This window comes from Mercenaria mercenaria, chromosome 2 (assembly GCF_021730395.1).
Source record: "Mercenaria mercenaria strain notata chromosome 2, MADL_Memer_1, whole genome shotgun sequence".
Lineage (NCBI taxonomy): Eukaryota > Metazoa > Mollusca > Bivalvia > Venerida > Veneridae > Mercenaria > Mercenaria mercenaria.
This window is the reverse complement of record NC_069362.1, coordinates 45,603,545-45,613,657: the sequence shown is the minus strand read 5'-3', so window position 1 is coordinate 45,613,657 and position 10,113 is coordinate 45,603,545. Positions and strand designations below refer to the sequence as shown.

At 33.6% G+C, this 10,113-nt stretch overlaps 1 non-coding gene across 1 annotated transcript; it reads right to left on the bottom strand.

Moving 5' to 3' along the window:
* Positions 1 to 339: 339 nt before the first annotated feature.
* On the bottom strand, positions 340 to 411 carry Trnag-ucc (transfer RNA glycine (anticodon UCC)). Its single transcript has one exon. It is a non-coding gene; the product is annotated as a tRNA-Gly (tRNA).
* Positions 412 to 10,113: the final 9,702 nt, after the last annotated feature.

The window sequence follows — 10,113 nt, the reverse complement described above, 5'->3', positions numbered from 1 at the left end:
TGACCTTAACGTAGACTTACAGTCTAGCTACAAGTCGGAAAAACTATTCCATATGAAACATAGACGTATGTAAGGTAAATCGATAAATTATTCACTATTTCTGTCGTTGAATCGATTTGTTGAAAAATTCACTTTTCCAAGCAGGGCCACTATTTTCATTTCATCATGTAAAACAAACGATGTATTAAAGCTACTAGTATATCATTACTAGTATAACATTAAAGAACATGTACTTAGAGAGCAAAAGAAAGCCGTATCAATTAGTTACTACCTCTTTAATCCATGCATGCTTCATTGCATGCTTCATAATCCAATACACGACTTCAAAAACAAAACATTTGCGTCGGCCGGGAATCGAACCCGGATCGACTGCTTGGAAGGCAACCATGCTAACCTTTACACCACCGACGCAACTGAATAATAGAGGATATAAAATCATGTGATTTTTATTATTCAACTTGATAAACTTATAAGAGTTTGAACTAGATCAGGAAACACTGAGAGAAAGAAAACCAAACTCTGCAGCTATTACTTAGCATGTTATGCTTAGGCTTATTTGACCGGGAACAAAATGTAGACAAATGATCCGGAATTTGCCAAAACCGATACAGTCAAAGCCTTTCAGCCAAGGATTTCTTTTTCTAGTCTGGATCTGAAATATTGTATGAAAGAGTATAATTTCCCATGTAAAAAATATGTGCAGTACACAGTCTGTACAGAAATTATTATTTATGTAACCACTTTATATTCTGATTGAAACACACATTTTCCTGATTAATTTTCACTGGCAAATACAAGCTTTGACAAAACACTTATTTTCATATTTTCACAACAAGCAACTACGACTTACACAAACTAACCAGCTTTAAGATTCATGTGAAGATCCAGCCAAATTTCTCAAAGGGGTCCGAGCGAACCCTTACTAGGACAAACATGTGTCTTTATACACTAAATAATTTGATTTTTTGTGGCTGTTAGCCATTTAGAAGTACAAGATTGTCAATAAGATTTTGTTGAACAGGTAGCAGACCAGGTAGGGGCGTCGGACAATTTTGAAATTCAGCGCTTCATTTCCTGCATTCTGGGTCATTGTAGGAGCATTTATGAACAATGTCATATTTTCCACTGCAATTTTATATACATTATACCCCTTATGAGGTCATGATCAACCTCCCTCTCAACTTTCATGATCATAGGCCCCTGACCTTTGACCTTCTGACCTCAACATCAATACAGCTCATTCGCCGGTCATGACCAACCTCCCTGTCAACTTTCATGCTCCTAGGCCCAAGCGTTCTAAAGTTGTCATCCAGAAACAGTTTAACTATTCTGGGCCATTGTGACCTTGACCTTTGACCTACTGACCTCAAAGTCAGGTTTGACCTGTATTTTATGATATTACAACGGTCTACCAAAATTCATTATCCTGGGCCCAAGCATTCTCAAGTTATCATCCGGAAACTGTTTAAATGTTCAGGATCATTGTGACCTTGACCTTTGACTTATTGACCTGAAAGTCAAACTTGACCTGTATTTTATGATGTTACACCTGTGTATCAAACATTATTTACATATGTCAAGCCTTTCATGAGTTATTATCCGGAAATTATATAACAAAACGGACCGACAGACCGACCAACAAGCTCAGTCATATATACTTCCTCAAATTTCGTTTGTGTGGGTATAATTAAAAGATAAAAGACTAGTTATTCGCACCGGTGAAATACGCTATTAAAATATAACGCATCGGTATATTATGCATTTTACATAGATACTTGGTATATTAGGTATGTCATTAAAATTATCTTACGTGCATTTCAGACATAAGTATAGTTCTTGACAAATCTTCCTATTACGTACAACATAAACATAATACCTTGTTCCGAGAAACTATCCGACATATTTGTATTATCATATCGTCCCGATGAGCATTTTATCAAAAATTGCGGATTTAACATGGTGAAAAATCATATTACTGTATGAAATGTTTATAATTAGTAGGATATTGACCAGGTTTCCATATTTCTAATAAATAATGTCAATTCATAGTAATAATAGTATTAATGTCTTTCCAACGCAAGATAAGGGATCTTTGTGTCATCCACAGATATAGATCTCTACGAAGCAGAGATTTACTCAGTTTGAGGCATTCAGTTACCACAAAACGGACGGGACTATAACTCAAGCACAGACATGATAAAAATGAAGGATATGGCAGTATGTCATTTGTGCAAGAATATTTTGCAAGCCTGACATTTTAAATCAGAACTGATGCTGCGTATTGAACATAAACATTTAAGCAAGTAACTAGCAAAAAACATGCCTAACCATTTCTTTATACAACGGGTGTACCATTTGAAACACAGTCTTGTAGCATATAGGTGTGGAGGCATTTCTATATACTGTATGTATGACATATTACCCGTAAAATCAAATCATAGTATCATTATTTGCATGATACAGTAATTTGTTTCATTGCCGTTAATGTTGGCGAACAGTATAGCAACAAAATGAATGAAATTTCCTTATTCAAAATATCAGTGTATGTAAGGTAAATCGATAAAATCCATTAACTGGGCTAGTGAACGGTTTCAAGACCACAAGCCACTAAGACTTATACAAACAAACCAGCTTTAAGTGCAGTATGTCATTGTCAAGCTAACATTACGATATTAACACCGGTATTTAACATTTTGCAAGCGCTAGTAAAGCTATAACAAAATATGATAATAATGAAGGAAATGTCAGTAGGTCAGATGTGCAGGAATCTTTTGAAAGGCTCACATCTAAATTCAGAACTTATGCCGGGTATTGAACGTGAATATTTAAGCAAGTAACTAGCAAAGTGAATAAACAGAAGTTCCACCATCTCGATATATACAAAATGTATTACATTCTAAACACATTTTCGTTGCATATAGGTTGGAGCATTTCTATATAAAATTAGACTGTGTAACATTCTAATGTTATTGCCTTCTCTTTCATTGTGTTTAAGGTAATATATTGTCTTTGCAGCTTAATTTTGTGCAAATTATCAGCCAAGTCATCGTATCATTAGTGCAAGATACAGTAATTTATTTTATTGCCGTTAATGTTGACTCACAGTATAGCTACAAGTCAAATGAACTGTACCTTATTCAAAATATCAGTGTATGTAAGTTACGTCAATAAAATCCATTATCTTGGCTCGTGAACGGTTTCACTAAGACTTATACAAACAAACCAGTTTTAAGATCAGTATGTCATTGTAAAGCTAACGTTACGACCTTGACACCGGTATGTATATTTTGTTTTTGAATAGAGATAAGCGATAGTATAACTTGGACAAAATCTGATAAAAATGAAGGAAATGTCAGTAGGTCAGATGTGTAAGGATATCTTGCATGGCTCACATTTAAAATGAAAAACTTTGCCACGTATAACATGAATGACTATTCAAGTAACTATCAAAAATTCACGTCTACGCTGTATATTGTGACTGAACATACGTTCTACTATTTAAATATACAACATGTGCAACATTGAAAAAAAAACATTTTCGTAGCATAAAGGGTACGGGGCATTTCTATATCAAATTTGACAATGTAACATTCTAATGTGTTTGCCCGCTCTTTCATTGTGTTTAAGATCATATATTTTATTTGCATATTGATTTTGTTCAAATCAACAACAGCAGGTCTAAGTGGTATATTACCCGTATAACCAAGTCATAGTATCATTAGATGCAAGATTTAGTAATTTATTTCATTGCCGTTAATATTGACTCACAGAGTATAGCAAAATGTCGAATGAACTGTTCTATATCAAATATCAATGTGAGTAAGTTTACGTCGATAAACTCTAGTACCTCTAGCTCCTGAACGGTTTCAAGACCACAAGCCACTACGACTTACACAGTATGTCTTTGTGAAGCTAACGTTACGACCTTGTCACCAGTATGTGACGCTGTCCATTTGAATAGAGATAAGCGATAGTATAACTCAAAAAAGATATGATGAAAATGAAGGAAATATCAGTAGGTCAGATGTGCAAGAATCTTTTGCAAGGCCCACATTTAAAATCAGAACTTATAAATATCTATACAGGTACCTAGCACAATACATGTCTGCGCTGTATATTGTGACTTCCACTACCGTCCATGAACAGGCTCAATCAAACCGAGCCTGCAACATTTTCGTTTTTGTCGTATTGAGCGACCTGTGAAGTTTCCACTTTTCTCTATTTTAACATATGTACCACCATTTCTATATTCATCGTGTGTAACATTCTAAACACATTTTCGTAGAATATAAAGGGGCGGGGGCATTTCCATATATACAATATGACTGTGTAACATCCTAATGTATTTGCCTTCTCCTTCATTGTGTTTAAGATCATATATTGTCTTTGCAGACATTTTTTTTTAAATTAACAGCTGCAACAGATCTTAGTTGTATTATAACCATATAACCAAGTCATAGTATCATTAGATGCCAGGTGTAGTAAGTTATTTCATTGCCGTTAATGTTGACTGACAGTATAGCTATGATCCATAATTAATACATCAATGTATATAAGGTGAATCGGTAAAATCCATTAACTGGGCTCGTGAACAGTTTCAAGACCACAAACCCCTACAACTCATACAATCAAACCTGCTTTAAGATCAGTATGTCATTGTAAAGCTATCGTTTCGACCTTGCCACCGGTATGTAACATTTTGCATTTGATAACAGATAAGCGAAACTAAGGCTCTTACAAAATATGATAAAAGAATGAAGGAAATGTCAGTAGGTGAGTGTATTTAGCAAGGCTCACATTAAAATTAAATCTTATACTACATCTTGAACATAAATACTTAAGCTAGTAAGTAGCAAAATACATGTCCATGCTGTATATTGTGACTGAACGTCAGCCCCACCATTTCGATATACAACATGTGTAACATTGTTAACACATTTTCATAGCATATTCGGGGTGGGGTTCGGGGAGATGTAATTCTATATCAAATTTGACTGTGTAACATTCTAATGTGTTTGCCTTCTCTTTCATTGTGTTTAAGGCCATATATTGTCTTTGCCGATTGATTTGCAAATTAACAGCAGCAGAACTAATTATTGTACATGAATAGGTAAGCAAGAAACAAGCAAAATACTGTTAGTTCTAAACTGTTTGCCTTCTCTTGCATTGCGTTTAAGATAAATATTGACTTTGTAGACTGACTTCATTGACAAATAAACAGCAGCATATATAAGTAGTATATTAAATAAATAAAACCAAGTCATCGTATCTTAAGTTGCAAGATCTACTATTTTTTTCATTGACCTTAACGTTGACAAACAGTATAGCTTCAAGCCATATCAAATATAGACGTATGTAAGGTAAGTCGATAAAATATTCAATATTTCTGTCGTTGAATCAATTTGTTTGAAAAATTTACTTTTCAAAGCAGGGTCATTATTTTCATTTTGGCATGAAAATCAAACCATGTATTAAAGCTATATCATTATAACATTAAGGAACATGTACTTAGAAAGCATAAGAAAGCAGTACTAATTAGTTACCATCTCTTCAATCCATGCATGACCCTTTTTCAACAAACACTGCTTCAAAAATAAAACATTTGCGTCGGCTTGGAATCGAACCCGGATCGACTGCTTGGAAAGCTAACCTTTACACCACCGACGCAACTGAATAATATAGGATATAAGATCATGTGGAGTTTAATTATTCAACTTTATAAACTTGTATGAGTTTGTACTAGATCAGGAACAACTGAGAGAAAAAGAACAACTCTGCAGCTATTACTCAGCATGCTATGATTAGACTTACTTGAACTGGAATAAAATGTAGATAAATGACCCGTAATTGCCACAACCGATACAGTCAAAGCTTTTCAGCCAAGGATTTCTTTTTCTAGTCTGGATCTTAGAAATTAGATCAAAGAGTATAATTTCCTATGTAAACGAATGTGCAATACAGCAAATATTATTTAATTTATGTATACCACTTTATTTTCTGATTGAAACACACATTTTCCTGATTAATTCACTAGCAAATACATGATTTGATAAAACACTTATTTTCTTTTTATTTCGTGTACGTTCAATGTAATGCAACTTTTCTATTGAAATAATAGAACCTTGAATCCTTGATTTCGGAAAACTTGTGATTATTGATGTCAGGAAATTTTATGTTATTTCGCAAATGTTTCAAGTTGGATGTAAAATTTTACACATGTAACAAAAATAGAATTTCTTTCAGGATTAAACAAAGACACCGTATTTGACTTTCCACCATTTCAATATACAACAAATAAATTATCGAAACCTATAGGGGCATTTCTATATAACATTCTAATGTGTTTGTCTTCCACCAATTTAATGCTTCATCATAACATGCGCTCATTCAAAGGAATACATACTAATATGACGATTATGAATAACTATATATTTCATCTGAGAAAGTCGGGTGGAGCAGAAGTACGAGCACTTGCCCTTCCATTTCAGTTTGCGAAGATGGGTTTACAAGTGCGATACTATTTTATTTGTCACTGAATAAATTTTGTCTTGCATTTCTCTGCATGGAAAACTGATTCACTGTCACTATCCTGTTTCTGAAGTGGGTGTATGCATCAAACAGGTATGAATATGAGTGAAAATATGGTAATTGAATAAATGCGGTTCTAAAATGCCTTGATTGTTCAGCAACAGAAACTATTTTAGTAGTATATTACCCGTATAAACAAGTCATAGTACAATACATGCAAGATCATTACCATTAATGTTGACTCACATTATGACCACAAGTCATATATGCATTTGTATTAAAGGCGTGAAGGTATCCCGTATTTTAGTAGCTGACCGGTGTGACTTCGAAGCCTTGCTTGGGGTGTAGAATCTTAGGAATGGCCAGTGATGTCTGCTCATGCTTCTCCACTATCAAAACGCGGAGATAAATAGCCACATGACATAAACTTGTGTCGGTGTGACTCTTACAATCCCAAAGTAATCAGTCAGAAGAAGAGATAGATATCCGTACACTAGCCAATGTAAACAAAACTTAAACTGAACGTGTTACTTTATAGATCGACATTTTAGTTTCATGTCAAATAAATCAATATGCCATTATAGTGTTAAAACAGCGTTACAACCTTTTAAGTAAACTCGAACGATGTTTTGTTATAACTTAAAGTTCTCCAATGAAGCTCGTTTATCGTTTAAAGATTTGTCATCAATCATTCCTTAATCTATCGTCCTATCGCATGCAGATGTACGTCATAACATGAATATTAATAAAATCAAAAAGAAGCATCATTATATTTTTGAAAACAAGCGATATACAAAACATTAAATGACTTCCTTAATCATTGGATGACTTTGTCAGTTGTTTTCAGTAATTATTTGGTATATTCTCTTAGATGAGATATCGTTGTCACGTCACTGTCAAATTTCATTCTTAACCACAAATTATATTTCATATATTACTTAACGACCGTCAGTTAGATGTAGTGAAATGAAAAGTATTAAGACTTGCTCAAAAAAGTGATTTTGAAAGTCAGATCTAAGTTAATATTACTAGTCCTTTGCGCTGGTGAAATACGTGATACAAATATTACACATCGGTATATAAAGCATTTTACATAGATACTTCGCACATTAGGTATGCCATTAATATTGTCTTATGTGCATTTCAGACCGTAAGTATATTTCTTGACATATCCTATTACGTACAACATAAACATAATAGCTTTCCGACGTATTTGTATTATCATATCGTCTCGATGAGCATTTTATCAAAATTCCTCCAAACAATGTTCAAGTCGGAAGGAACCCACTTCTTCCTTGCGGATTTAACATGGAAAAGTCATATGTTCTATATGCAAGGTTTATAGTTTGTAGGATATTGACCAGGTTTCTATATTTTCTCATAAATAATGTCAATTCATAGTATTGATAGTATTAATGTCTTTCCCACGCGAGATAAGGGATCTTTGTGTCATCCAGTACTGATATAGATCACTATGAAGCAGCGATTTACGCAGTATGGGGCATTCACAAAACGGAAGGGACTATAACTCAAACAAAAATGATAAAAATGAAGGAAATATCAGTATGTCATATGTGCAAGAATATTTTGCAAGCCTGACATTTAAAATATGAACTTACGCTTCGTATTGAACATGAATATTTAAGTAAGTATCTAGCAAAATGTATGTCTAACCATTTCTATAAACAGCGTGTGTACGATTTGAAACACAGTTTTTGTTGGCATTTCTATATACTATATGACTTATTACCAATATAACCAAGTCATAGTACTATCAGATGCATGATATGGTAATTTATTTCATTGCCGTGTTAATGTTGGCAAACAGTATAGCTATAAGTCGAGTGGACATTTCCCTTATTCAAAATATCAATGTGTGTACGAAGTTGAAAAAGATCCATTAACTGGGCTCGTGAACGGTTTCAAGACCACAAGCCACTAAGACTTATACAAACAAACCAGCTTTAAGATAAGTATTTCATTGTCAAACTAACATTACGACTTTAACACCGGTATTTAACATTTTGCACTTGAATATAGATAAGCGCTAGTAAAGCTATAACAAAATATAATAAAAATGAAGGAAACGCCTGTAGGTCAGATATGCAGGGATATTTTGAAATGCTCACATTTAAAATCAGAGTTTATGCCGGGTATTGAACGTGAATATTTAAGCAAGTAACTAGCAAAAACATATTGTGACTGAATATACGTTCCATCTTCTCGATATATCACATGTGTAACATTCTAAACGTATTTTCGTAGAATATAGGGTAGGGCATTTCTATATAGAATTAGACTGTGTAACATTCTAATGTGATTGCTTTCTCTATCATTGTGTTTAAGATCATATATTGTCTTCGCAGATTGATTTTGTGCAAATCAACAGCAGCAGATCTAAGTCGTATAATATCCTTATAACCAAATACTCGTATCATTAGATGCAAGATATAGTAGTTTATTTCATTGCCGTTAGATTTGACTAACAGTATAGGTACATGTAGAATGAACAGTTCCTTATTCAAAACAGCAATGTGCGTAAGGAAAGTCAATAAAATTCTTTAACTGGGCTCGTGAACGGTTTCAAGACCACAAGTCACTAAGACTCATACTAACAAACCAGCTTTAAGATCAGTATGTCATTGTAAAGCTAATGTTACGACCTTGAGATAGGTATGTAATATTTTGTATTTGAATAGAGATAAGCGCTAGTATAACTTGAACAAATCTGACAAAAACGAAGGAAATGTCAGTAGGTCAGATTTGTAAGAATATCTTGCATGACTCGCATTTAAAATTAAAAACTTATTCCACGTTTGAATGACTAAGCAAGTAACTATCAAAAATATACGTCTACGCTGTTTATTGTGACTGAACATACGTTCTACTATTTCAATATACAACATGTGCAACATTGAAAACAAAAACAGTTTTGTAGCATAAAGGAGACGGGGCATTTCTATATAACATTTGACCGTATAACATTCTAATTTGTTTGCCTTCTCTTCCATTATGTTTAAGATAATAATATGTTGTCTTTGTAGACTGATTTCGATCAATATAACAACAGCAGGTCTATGTGGTATAATACCCGTATAACCAAGTCATAGTATCATTAGATGCAAGGTATAGTAATTTATTTCATTGCCGTTAATGTTGACTCACAGTATAGCAAACATTCGAATAAACTGTTCCATATCAAATATCAATGTAAGTACTAGTTAGTTTAAGTCGATAAACTCTAGTAACTGGGCTCCTGAATGGTTTTAAGACCACAAGCCAATACGACTTATACAAACAAATCACCTTTAAGAGCAGTATGTCTTTGTGAAGCTAGTCACCAGTATGTGACGTTTTCCTTTGAATAGCGATATGCGATAGTATAACTCAAACATGATATGATAAAAATGCGTTTGCCTTCTCTTTCATTTTTTCTTAAGATCATATATTGTCTTCGTAGATTTCTTTTTTAAGATTAAAAGCAGCAGATCTAAGTGGTATTATATCTATATAACCAAGTCATAGAATCATTAGATGCAAGGTATAGTAAGTTATTTCATTGCCGTTTATGTTGATTCACAGTAT